This window comes from Notamacropus eugenii, chromosome 1 (assembly GCF_028372415.1).
Source record: "Notamacropus eugenii isolate mMacEug1 chromosome 1, mMacEug1.pri_v2, whole genome shotgun sequence".
NCBI classification, from domain to species: domain Eukaryota; kingdom Metazoa; phylum Chordata; class Mammalia; order Diprotodontia; family Macropodidae; genus Notamacropus; species Notamacropus eugenii.
Genome location: NC_092872.1, coordinates 51,430,990 through 51,444,045, shown reverse-complemented (window position 1 = coordinate 51,444,045; position 13,056 = coordinate 51,430,990). Strand labels below are relative to the sequence as shown.

Genomic DNA, 13,056 nt, shown 5'->3' with positions numbered 1-13,056 from the left:
GTTTGACATATAGTAAGAAATCATTTAATTAAGACTTAAGAAATACTTGTGAACTAACTGCATGCATACATCTGCAAATATGAGTATATCAGCATGAATGTGTTGGTGTGAGGTGTGTTTGTGAAAGTGAATTGAATCTGTATCTAAGAGAATGTGTCTGTGTGCACCTATAAGTGTGTGTTCAAAATGGTGTTCATCTGTGAGTGTGTGAGATCATATGTGTGTGTATAAGGGTCAGTTGCAGGTTGTAGGCAGCCTCTTCTTTCTAGCCACCACTTTCACTACCGAGACACCACTAGGGAGAGCATCTGTATGCCTGAGAGTCTGGGAGTGGGTGCTTATGAGAATGTGTAAACGTTTGTCCAAGCAGGGTGAGTGTTTGAATTGAAGAACTCACTCCAGGGTACACAGCTATGTCTGGAAATCTGCGCCTCTGTTAGTGTTATGGTGGTGGCATGTGTGAAAGTGTACCCACACCACACCGTTAGCCTCACATTACATCCCTGTTTAGGATTGCCTTGTACCCTTAGCCTTCCATCCAGAGCCAGAACAAGACTCAGCTAACTCTACAAGCTCCCTTAGGCAGCTCTGAAGGTACCAGCAATCCCCTGTAGGCAACCCGGCCTGCGTGTGAATGTGGGTTAGTGTGTGCGTGTGTGCGCGCGCGCGCGCGTGCTTGTAGGCATACATACATAGGCATACATACCTGCTCGGGTGTGGAAAGGAGCAAGCAGGTGGAGGCGCAACAGGAGGTTGCCCTGGTTTGAGTATAGCACGCTGACCAGTGGGGATGAGCAGTGGTGGGGAGAGTAGGTTTCGGAGCCGCTCCCAGCGCCCACCTTCTGCCACCAGAGCCACAGTCCATCGGTCCATTCTAATTCCTCCCACCCCCTTCCCAAAGCCAGCGCTGCCGCTGCGGCGCACACGCCTCTAAGAGCTACGCTTCCTGAAAAGGAGCTGCCTTAGCTCCCTCCCCCATTCTCCCCCCACCTCTGTTTTTTTTTTTTTTTGTTCTCCCCCTGTACCCTCCTTCTCTCCCTACACATCTCCGCTATAAACCGAGAGGACCGAGACTGTCCAGAGCAGAACTCAGCTAGCCCAAGCCTGCAGCTGAGAGGGGGAGCGCCAGCCTCGACACCTAGCCATCTGCCTGCGGACCCAGGAATCCTGCAGCCTGCAGAGCTCTGGAGCACCCAGTGGAGCCGAGGGGGCCCTTAAAGCACCATTTCCTCGGGGACAGAGCCTGGCCCGCAAGTTCAGGCCAGTGCATCGGATCCTGGCTGACTGATCCACTCGTCATCATTCTCTCTTCCTAAGGTGACCAGTTTGCCTCTCAGTCCCTTTGCATACCTCATCCACGTTCCTCCGGGGTCCCTTTGGTCTCTTTACGTATCCTTCTGCCTCGGTTTCTCCTGTTACCATTGTGTCTCTTTCCTCCAGCCCTCTTGTCTCCCCGGATCCCCTTTCCTCCTTTCCTATTCACTTTCTTCCTCCTATTTTCTCTTCCCCCTTTCTATTTCCATTCCCTTTTCAGCGTTTTATTAGCCTGGCTCCCAGCCAAGCCCTCCTGTCTCTGTGTTTTCCTGGGGTAGGGGTTATTGGGGGTGGGGGAGAAAGCCCAGGGTTTGAAGCCTAATTTCCAGAGGTGTGACAGCCTGCCTCAGCCATCTCCATCCCTCAGTATCTGGAGAGCCCATCTAAGGCAAATAGGGAGTTCACCTGAACTTTTTTGGAAGTAGGAAAAATATTGGTTGTGTACCACTCTGGAAGCCCAAGCTAAGGGTGTTGGGAGAATGTACTCTTCCTTCTCCAGCTCCACTTCCCAAAACCTACCTCCTCTCCCCCTCCCCTCCCGTTTCCCCAATACCCCCTTCCTCCTGAGCCTCTCTAAACGTGTGGAGCAGGTAGTTTTAAAGGACGCCAAGCCAAACCAAGGGGCGGGGGCGAATTTGGGGGCCAGTATTCCAGTGATTGGGGAGGGAGTTTTCTAGGAGAGGGGACCCGCCTGAGGGCAGGACCAGAACTAAGGCGAAAGAGAATTTGTGTAGAGGTGCAAAGTTAAAGGAGGGGAGAAAGAGAGAGAGAGTAGGAGAAAGAGGGAGAGAGAGGAAAGGAGAGATGGGGGCGGGAGGGAGAGAGGCAGGCCCTGAGGGCTGCGGCCTCTAGCTTGAGATCTTGCTGCTAAAACCTCCTTTCCTGAATTTGCTTCATCTCCATCTCCCCGAGACCTGCTCCTGCTCCTGCTCCTCCCGAAGGAGGAGACAAATTCTGAGGCAGAGGAGGGAGACTGGGAGAGGTCATAAGCAATTTGCGTAGGGGTCTATAATTCTATGGGGACACATAGAAATGGTGCAGCAGATGGGTGGGAGGGTCTGAGGACCAGAGTTCGAATGCTAATGCTGCTACTTACCGGCTGGATGATTTTGGACAAGTTTTTTTTTTTTTTTTCCTGAGTTTCCTCAGTTTCTTCATCTGTAAAATGGAGAGTGGAAGAGGTTGGACTATATCTCAGAGGTCCCTTCTAGCTCTAAATCCTGTGAAAAGAGGATTATGTATGTTATGGATTAATGGCATAGCACAAAATTTCATTTTATATTACACCTATTTGAATGTGTTTATTGCATGCTTCTGTTGACTCCATGAAAGCACAGGCCATTCTCCTTCACCTTTCTGCCTATCCCTACCTACCCACACCCACACAGTAGGCACTTAAGGGTTTAGCAAGCTGAACTGAAGATGAGTTTCATTTCTAACTCATTGAATATTAACTAGAGAACCAGTATAGGTTTAAAGGTGAGATTTTGATAGCACAGAATAGAATAGCCATGATACAGAACACATTTCAGAGATCCTTTTCTTTCTATAGAAAATACCACCAAGGAGGGTTAGAGGGCAGGAAAGGAATTACCCCAGACCCCCAGATGAGCACTATGCTAGAAATCAGGTCTCCTGACTGTTACTCCAGTTCTTTTTCTACTACAATATACTATAATCCTTTTCCTTCTATCTCCTCTCTCTTTTTCATTTTCCCTCTCCCTCTTTTAGCTCTCTCTTCTCCCCTCCTCTCTTTCTTCTGCCCTCCTCTCTTTCTTTGCCTGACCCTCCTCTCCCTTTTCTCTCCCCTCTTTTCTCTCTTTTGAGTCCTTTTCTCCTTTTTTCACTCCTTTTCTTTTTTCCCTCTTCTCCCACCCTCCCACCCTCCTTCTCTCCAGCATCCTCTTTCTTCTTGCTTCCTTCCCATCTCTTTTCATCCTCACAGCATCCCTTTTTTATCTCTTCTTTTATGTACCCCCACTTTCCTTCCTCTTCTTTCCATGCTCTTTCTTCATTCCTCCTCCTCTCTCCCATCCTTCTCTATCCATTTCCTCCCATCCTGATCCATCCCCTGACTTTTCTAATTCTGACCTCTCCTTATTCCTTCCCTCTGCTTTTCTCACTTGGAACTTCCTCTACATCTTGCCAATGGTCTCTACCGGTTGATTTATCGATTTAACATCTTGTTTGGGGGTTTAAAGGCATACACTTTTTTTTTTTTTGCATTATTGTGGCCTTTCCAATTTATTGTTTATTTTTGTAAACTCTCTTAAGACAAGGGCAAAGATGGTGCCTGTGCACCACACAGGGTTTGATAGTGCTACAATTAGGGAACATTTACTGCTTGCCCATTCACTAAATAGTTTTCAACTGCGGGAACCTGCCTATGACAGAAGCATCGTTCTGGGCTAGTCGCCTTCCAGTGTTCATTGGTGAGGCTGATATTTGGGTGCTTGTCTGGCAGTTCAGAATTCTTAGCATAGATTGATTCTTACCTGACTAGAATTTCTGATTTGGGCCTCTCTGCAATGTCAGAGGTGCATTTATCAGACTACTGAAGAGAAGCATAATTGTGAAGGATGATTACCATCACCTTTGCCATGAATTCCCAGGAAAGCGGTGTTTAGGCTTTCTCAGCATATGTGATTAGACTCTATTATCTTGATTTTTTTCCGATTCTTAAAAATTTTTATTTAATGTTTTAAATTACAAATTTTATCCTCCCCCATGATAAACAATCAGATATAGGTTATACATGTGCAATTATGCAAAACATTTCCATATTAGTCATTGTATACAAGACAATTCAAAAGAAAAAGAAATGAAAGTGAAAAATAGCATGCTTCAGTGTATATTCAATCAATATCAGTTCTTGCTCTGGAGGTGGATAGTATGTTTCATTAGTCCTATGGGATTGTCTTGGATCATTATATTGCTGAGAATAGCTAAGTCATTCACAGTTCTTCATTGAACAATATTGCTGTTACTATGTAACTAGTATTCTCCTGGTTCTGTTCATTTCACTATGCATCAGTTCATTTAAGTTCAGATTTATCTGAAATCATTCTGCTTGTCATTTCTTATGGCACAATAATATTCCATTAAAATCATATATCACATCTTGTTTAGCCATTCTCCAATTGATGGGCATCCCTTTAATTTTCAATTCTTAACCGCCAAAAAAACAGCTGCTAAAAATATTTTTGTACACATAGGTCCTTTTCCCTCTTTTTGGATGGCTTTGGGATATAGACCTAGCAATAATATTGCTGGATCAAAGGGTATGCACAGTTTTACAGTCCTTTGGGTATAGTTCCAAATTGTTCTTCAGAATGGTGGGATCAGTTCACAGCTCCACCAACAGTGCATTAGTGTCCCACATCCCCTGCAACATCTAACATTTTCTTTTTTTGTCCTATTAGCCACTCAGATAGGTATGAGTTGGTACCTCAGAGTTGTTTTAATTTGCATTTCTCCAATCAATAGTGATTTAGAGCATTTTTATATGCCTATATATAGCTTTGATTTCTTCTTCTAAAAACTGTTCATATCCTTTGACCATTTATCCATTGGAGAATGACTTGTATTTTTATAAATTTGACTCAGTTCTCTATATAGTTGAGAAATGAGGCTTTTATCAGAGATACATGTTGGAAAAATTTCCCAATTTTCTACTTTTATTATAATTTTAGTTGCATTTGTTTTGTTTGCACAAAAACTTTAATTTTGATGTGATCAAAATGATCTGTTTTACATTTCATAAGGTCCTAAATTCTACCCTTATCGATAAATCTGACAATTCCTTGCTTTCATGATTTGGAGTTAGAATAGGCAATGAGAAAACAAAACTTTTTCTTCTCATATTGCCATAGTTACCATTTTCCCCTAAGTATCACTTTTGCTGCATCCCATAAATTTGATATATTGTTTCATTGTTGTAATTTTCTTTAATGAAATTTTCAATTGTTCCTATGATTTATTCTTTGATCCACTTGTATTTAAGGATTAGATTGTTTAACTTCCAATTAATTTTAATCTCTCTTTCCATTGTCCATTATTGAATGTAATTTTTATTGCATTATGATCTGAAAAGGATGTATTTACTATATTTGCTTTTCTGCATTTGGTTGTAAGGTTTTTATGTCCTAATACATGGTCAGTTTTTATGTAGATGCCATGTACTGCTGAGAAAAGGTTATATTCCTTTCTATTCCTATTCAGTTTTCTCTAGAGATCTATCATATCTAAATTTTCCAGAATTTTATTCCCCTCCTTAACTTCTTTCTTGTTTATTTTTTTGTTACATTTATTTAGTTCTGAGAGGGGAATGTTGAAGTCTCCTATTAGTATAATTTTGCTGTCTATTTCCTCTTGTAACTCATTCAACTTCTCCTTCAAAAATTTAAATGCTATCCCATTTGGTGCATATGTTTAGTATTGTATGACTTCGTTGTCTACAGTAACTTTCAGCAAGATATAGCTTTCTTTTTATCTCTTTTGATTAGATCTACTTTTGCTTTAGCTTTGTCTGAGATGGTGATTGCTACTCCTGCTTTCTTTGCTTCATCTGAAACATAACACCTTTTTGATGCCATGATCCTTTTCAAGAATGAAGGACAAGCAACAACCTGTGAGTAAGATGGGCTCCCCCACTGAGGACTCAACTGGTCAGTTCCAGTTGGGCAATGAAACTTCTGCCTTTTTTCTCCTTTTCCCTTCTTTTTTCCCTTCTTCCTTCCCTTCTTCCTTCTCTTCCCTTCCCTTCCCCTTTCCTCCTTCCTCTGTCCACATATGCCTGTGGGTGCTTTGCCCAAAGGAATGTAAATTTTGATTTCTGAAACCTCAAAATATACCTTGGAGTTTTTGGGAGTTTCTTAAAGACCATTCTCTCAATGATTGCCAACAATAGGTTCATGCTCAAGCCCCACTTAGTGTTTATTGTTTGGACCCTGCTGGCTCAGAGTGAATGTAAGTAGTAATTGTTTCTGTTTTGGCTAGAAACCCTGAAGGGTCTTCCTGTCTCAGATTGATTATTTTTTTGACTAGGTAAGAGAGACCATTCTTTGTCTCATTTCTTACCTAGCCATCAACACTGAATGGGTGTTGCCTTAGTCAGACTGAGATCTGGGAAAAATCTTAGTTTAAAAAGGTCCAGGTCTTCCATTGCATCCAAGGCCATTGCCAGTCATCTTGATTTATATCTTACCACTGAACCCAGATGACTCTGGAGGAGAAAGTAAGGTTAGTGACTTTGCACTGCCCTCTCTCACTTAATTCTAATTCACTTGTAAATCATGGCCTCACCTTCTTGATGCCAAGGTCCCCTTCCAGGACAAAGGACAAACAACATCAGCAACAAACAAACTGAAGCATAATAGATTCTGCTCCAGTCCCTTACCTTTACCCTGTGTGGATCTCTCTGCTTCAATGTGTTTCTTGTAATCAACATGTTCTAGGATTCTGGTTTTTAATCCATTCTGCTGGCTGCTTCTGTTTTATGGGTAAGTTCATCCCATTAACATTTATAGTTATGATAGCTAACTGGGTATTTCCCTCTGGGCTATTATTCACATGTTCCTCCCCTGCCCTTAGCCCCCTTCCTTTCTCTCCTCACAAGTATTTCCCTTCTGATCACCACCTTCCCCAATATACGCTCCCTTTTATCAGTCCCTCTTCCCACTTCTCTCTTCTATTATCTCCATACATTTTTATTTCCCTATAGGGTAAGATAGATTTTTATATACAACTTTGTGTCTATATTATTCCCTCTGTGAGTCAATTTTGATGTAAGGTTTAAGCTTTAAGGTAAGCTTTCCCTTCTTCCCTTCCATTATAATAGCTTTTTCATGTCTCTTTCATGTGGGACAATTTATCCCATTCCATCTCCCCCACTTCTTCCAGTGTAATTTTCTTTCTCACTCCTTTATTTTGTTTTTTGGGGAGATGATCATCCCATCAAAGTCACCTTATATCTATATCCTCTGTCTATATATACTTCTTCTAAATGTTCTTATAGTAATGAAATTAGGTTACAAATATTATCTTGCCATATAGAAATATAAACAGTTTAACTTTATTGAATTTCTTATGTTTTTTCTATCTTGTTTCTTTTTTTTTAACCTTGTTATGTTTCCCTTGAATCTTGTATTTGGAGGTCAAATTTTGTATTCAGCTCTGGTCTTTTAATTAGAAATGCTTGAAAGTCCTTTATTTCACTAACTGTCCATTAACATTGAAGCTTCCACATCCTGTGTAATCCTGGCTGTATCTCTACAATATTTGAACTGTTTCTTTTTGGGCGCTTGCAATACTTTCTCCTTGATCTGTGAGCTATGGAATTTGGCTATGATGTTCTGGAGAGTTTTCAATTTGGAATCTCTTTCAGGCAGTGATCAGTGAATTCTTTCAATTTCTATTTTGTCCTCTGGTTCTAATATATCAGGGCAGTTTTCTATGATACTTTCTTGAAAAATGTTGTCCAGGCCTTTTTGGGTTTTTTTTTTTTTGATCTTGACTTTCAGGTAGTCTAATAATTTTTATATTATCTCTCTTGGATCTGTTTTCTAGATCAGTTGTTTTTCCAATGAGGAATTTCACAATTTCTTCTATTTTTTTTTTTTTTACTTTTTTGGTTTTGTTTTTAACATATCTTGATGTCTTATAGTATCATTAGTTTCTACTTCTTAGTTCTAATTTGTTAAGGAATTATTTTCTTCAGTGAACTTTTGTATTTCCTTTTCCATTTGATCACAACTCCCAGGAACATCATAGCCAAATTCCAGAGCTCATAGATCGGGGAAAATACTCTTTTTACCTTTAAGTTCAGTGTATGTGATATGCCATTAGTAACACTCATGATGTTAATAATGCATGACAGGTAGCATGTGACTCAACCTTGGAATTAGGAAGACCTGGGTACAAGGTTTATTTCTGACACAAAGCAATTATGTGACCATGGGCAAGCTACTTGTGGACTCTAAATTTTCCATTTGGAAGGGACCTTAGAGGTCAGCTAGTCCAAAGCTTATTTTGTGGATGAGGACACTGAGGTCCAGAGATGTTAAATGCCTTGCTTAGAGTCATACAGCTAGGTAGTGGGTCAGTATTTAAATCAAGTTCTTCCTGACTCCAAATACAGAACTCTATTATACCATTTTAGTATTTCAATTCCTCACATCCTTTCACCCCTACCTTTTTCAACTCTTTATAAACTCTGGATCAATTGCCATGGTATATATGTGAAGGGATTTTCCACTGTGGGAGTACTCCATGTCAGAAAACAAACAACTCAGATTAATATACTGTTGAAAGCACTTTCCTTATCAACAACTTCAAGATAGGCAGGCAGTGTTATTTTCCCTAATTTACACATAAGAATAAGTGTTCTGTTAATAATATACTTGGGTTACTGTTTCTCAGGGGGCAGACAGGAAGGGATACTGCCAATTCCTACTTATGTGCACATAACTATTTTCAGGATGAATGGAGTACTTAGAAAGCATGTTGAGCCTTGGGAGAAGGAGAAAAGTAGTTGTGAAACCCTAGTACCAGAGCAGAAACTTGGATTGGTGCTGGTCCATGATAGAGTAGAAAGAAGACTGGATTTTAACTCAATGGGCCTAGGTTCAAATCCCTTTCTGCTACATACTGTTTGGGTATCTGTGGACAATTAATTTCTATGATCTGGTCCTCAATTTCCTCATCTGTAAAATGAGGGGGTTGGATTGGGCTATTCTTAGGTTCCTTTTAGTTCTAACATCTGTGATCCTGTGGTACTTTCGCTTCTACAGACCATAATGAATTGCTCTAAGCATTTCCTAGAAAATAGCACTCCTTCCCAGTGATCCCTAATTGGGAAGGAGGAAAGAAGACCTGGAGGGGAGGGTAGGAGAGGGGAGGAAAGAGGAAAGGAAGGAGAGAAGAGGAGAGAGACAAAGATAGATATCACTCTGTGAAAAGATGGGCAGACAGCTAAGAAAGAAAGAAGGAATTTTTGTTTTACAGGGTGAGAGAGATGTTAAGTAAGGAGACAGCCTAGGGAGATAGAATGGATTTAAGGGCACCAACTTCAGCACTAGTTGAATACATGATGAGGGAGAAAATCCTGCCCTCACTGTAGCTTTGTGCTTGCACTAGATGGCCTTGTTTGTTGAATGAATGAAAGTGAGAGATCATGAAATTTGAACTGAATTTGCAAGAGAGAAAAGATGTTTTCTGAGTCCCAATTTACTGCTCAGTCTCTTAGCTGATCAAATGCAAAGATCAGTCGAACAAATACAAAAGAAAAATGATCCTACATGCGAATATGGTGCTGAGTGCTTCAGGGTATATGAAAGGGTATGAGACACCCTCACTCTCTTTAAGGAGCTCATGACCTGATGGGGTCAGCAGGACACACATGATGAATAGAGGGACTTGAAATATGGAGACCTGTGTTTAAATTCTAGATCTATAACTTACTACTTGTGTAACAATGGTCAAGAAAGTCCTTTCAACTCTTTGTTCTTTAGTTTCCTCTCATGTAAAATAAGGGGATTTAAGAAGATGATGAATTAACCATATGAATTAACATATGGTCAGAGGTGTTGAATGAATTGGTGCATAGTATTGATGGCTGCATGTGGAGGGAGAGACTGTGGGAGTAGAGAAGGCTTTATAGAAAAGATAGAATTAGGGCTAGGCCTTTGAGGATAGGTAGAATTTCCATAGTTGGAAAGCAAAGGAAGGGGAGGGAGTTCCACTTCCAGGTACAAAGAATATTATGAACAAAAGTATGGATGTTGGAAACATATGTTTTGGAATATAGTGACAGAGACCATGATGGATGGCACAGAGGATTTGTCTTGGAGGGCAGTAGGAGACAGGACTGTGAAATTCAAGTGGTGCCAGTACATCTCTGATCCTGCATTCCAGGATGGAGAGGTTTGGACTGGATCACTTAAGCAATGGGAATCACTGGAGATATCTGAGCAAGGCTTGGAGCTGTACATTTGTCTTAAGGAAGGAACACCTTGAACAGGATATGTGGGATGAATTAGAGGGTAGAGGAAGGAGTAGCTAGAAGACTTATAAAAAAGTGTTTGCAATAGCCCAGATTATAAAGGCTGGAACTGGGGTGGTGGCAAAGAATTCAGATGTTGTAAAGGAAGAGCTAGCACCACCTGGTGATTGGGGATGGCTAGGAGGGGAGGAAGGAAAAATAAGAGGAAGAGTGATCCTGATGACTCATCTATTTTGAGCCTTAAGTGACTGGATGGATAATAGTATTGATGAACATCATAAATTCTTAAAGAAAAGCTGGTAGGTGAAAAGTGAGGAATTCAATTTTGTATATGTTGAGTATGGAGTGCTGGCAGGGCTTACAGGTGGAGATTTCCAGCAGGGAGTTGGTGTACGGAAGTAGAACTCAAGGCAGTGTAGGCATTGTGAGATTTTCTATCTATCTATCTATCTATCTATCTATCTATCTATCTATCTATCTATCTATCATCTGTCTGTCTGTCTATCTATCTGTCTATCCATCTATCTGTCTCTGTCTCTCTATATGTATATTTGTATATGCATGTATACATACATATGTGTGTATATACATGTATATAGATATGTGTGTTTGTACACACATGTGCATGTACACACACACATACTGGATTAAGACCCAGAAGATTCCAGTTCCAGTTCTACTACTTATCTGTGAAACTTTGGAAAGTTACTTAACTCCTCTGACCCTGTTTCCTCAAATGTAAAATGAGGTGTTTTACCTAGGTGATCTGAGAGATCTCTTTCACCTCTAAATCTATGATTCCATGATCCCCTGCCTTGCTTATCTAACATAACTGCTGTGAGAATCAATTTAACTGATATTTGTAAAATACTTTGTAATAATAGAGTGTGGTATAGTACTACAAAAATATTCTAGTATACTATGTAATATAATACTATAAATACAGTATTACATAAATTAGTGTATAAGATTCATCTTTCTTTTCAGTTTTCAACATTCACTTTTATAAGATTCTAGATTTTCCCTTCTTATCCTCTCCTCAAGATGGAATGCAATCTGACATAGACTATGATCATATTAAACATATTTCCACATTAGTCATGTTGTGAACAGATTCATGTAACTCCTTTGGTCAGAAACCTCCCATGGCTCCCCATTTCCTACTAAATAAAAGTAAAATTCCTCACACTAGCAAATAAAGTCCTCCACAATCTGGCTCCAACATGCCTTTCCAAATTCATCTCACACAACTCTTCACTGTCTCCTGAACATTCCAAAGCTTAGTGACTTTTCTTAGTAATTCCAAATTATTTTCCAGAAGGATTGAACGTATGCCCAGTTTCACTACTAATGAATTAGCATGGCATTACTTCTATTAGCTCCTACACTTGTTGGAGGTGCTAATTTACTAAGTAGCACCCTGGTGACCTGAAAGAATAATGAACAATTCTCGTGATAGGGGATATGTGTGTGTGTGTGTGTGTGTGTGTGTGTGTGTGTGTGTGTGTGTGTGTAACTATGAAGGACATTCAGGACCAGAAATGATGACCATGGGACATTTGGGGTAGTGGCTCAGAGTCAGACAGAAGTTAGTTTGGTCCTTCCTTGTGGAATAGAGAAAGTGATGATCTCAAGGCACTGGGGAGGCAAACTAGAGGACCACCATGGGAAGAAGCAAATTTTTCTTGCAAATACATTCAGATATGGGCACATGGGTCAAAACTCTGGTCTTCTATCCCTAATTATGACTCTGCCAAAAATCACCTTCCACTTTATTTACCCAGACCTGACCAAGAATCCCTTGTTGTTCATGGCCCTGAGGTAGGTATGGTAGGAAATAGAGTATGACAGTGTATTACATAAATATGAGTTAGTTATTAATGTTTGTGTAACAACATCTTGCCCTCTGTTGAGTTCTCTGATATTCCATGGTGGCCTCAAGGCAGCCTAGGGATCTTGAGGGCTGCATCAGTACAGCATAAGTCCTGGCAGGTTCTACCCAGGTTTGAGAGGCTCATCTGAGGACCAGCCTAGTTTACTATGCAGACTGTTGGCCATGGGGTGATGAATTTGTTTATAGCAACTCATTAAACCATCTAATCAGACATGGAGGATCTGTGATCTAGGTTCAGGGGAGAAGGACCTGTGATAATGAAATGGATTCTTGAAATAGGTATGTTGTACTTTATTTTTGTAGAGGATGTTACAATACAATGTGTTATCCTAGCGCTTTTGATTTCCTCTCCCTGTGCTTTCCCCTATTGTGTAACCCTTGACCTCAACTACACAAGACATTAGTTATCTGGACACCATATGAATGCCAAGCTGTTTGCCTTAGAGAATGTAAGCTCCTTGAGAGTAAGGATTGTATTATTCTATTTGTATCTTGAGTGTCTAGCAGATTGCCTGGTTGCATAGCAGATGTTCAATAAATACTTGTTCCTTGACTGATTTTTTAAAATTACATGTAAACACAATATTAACGTTTAGTTTTTCAAATTTGAGTTCTGAATTCTCTACTTCCCTCCCCTCCTCCTTCCTTGAGAAGATGAACAATTTGATATAGATTATGCATATACAGTCATGCAAAACATTTACATATTAGCCGTATTGAAAAAGAAGATATAGATAAAACCCCCCAAAATAATAAAAAAGTATGCTTCACTCTATATGCAGACTCCATCAGTTCTTTCTCTGGAAATAGACAGCACTTCTTATCATAAGTCTTTTAGAATTATTTT

General features: G+C 40.2%; 1 protein-coding gene across 2 annotated transcripts in view; it reads left to right on the top strand.

Annotated features, from left to right (window-relative positions):
* Positions 1 to 727: 727 nt before the first annotated feature.
* The window catches only part of SSTR5 (somatostatin receptor 5), a 28,698-nt gene continuing 16,369 nt past the window's right edge, over positions 728 to 13,056 (top strand). Inside the window, exons 1-2 of one of the 2 annotated variants that reach the window (XM_072600809.1) lie at positions 728 to 1,317; positions 5,820 to 5,944. The gene's annotated coding sequence lies outside the window, so the exon portion shown is untranslated. The remainder of the gene's footprint in view (positions 1,318 to 5,819; positions 5,945 to 13,056) is intronic. The other variant, XM_072600800.1, reaches the window with a different exon arrangement.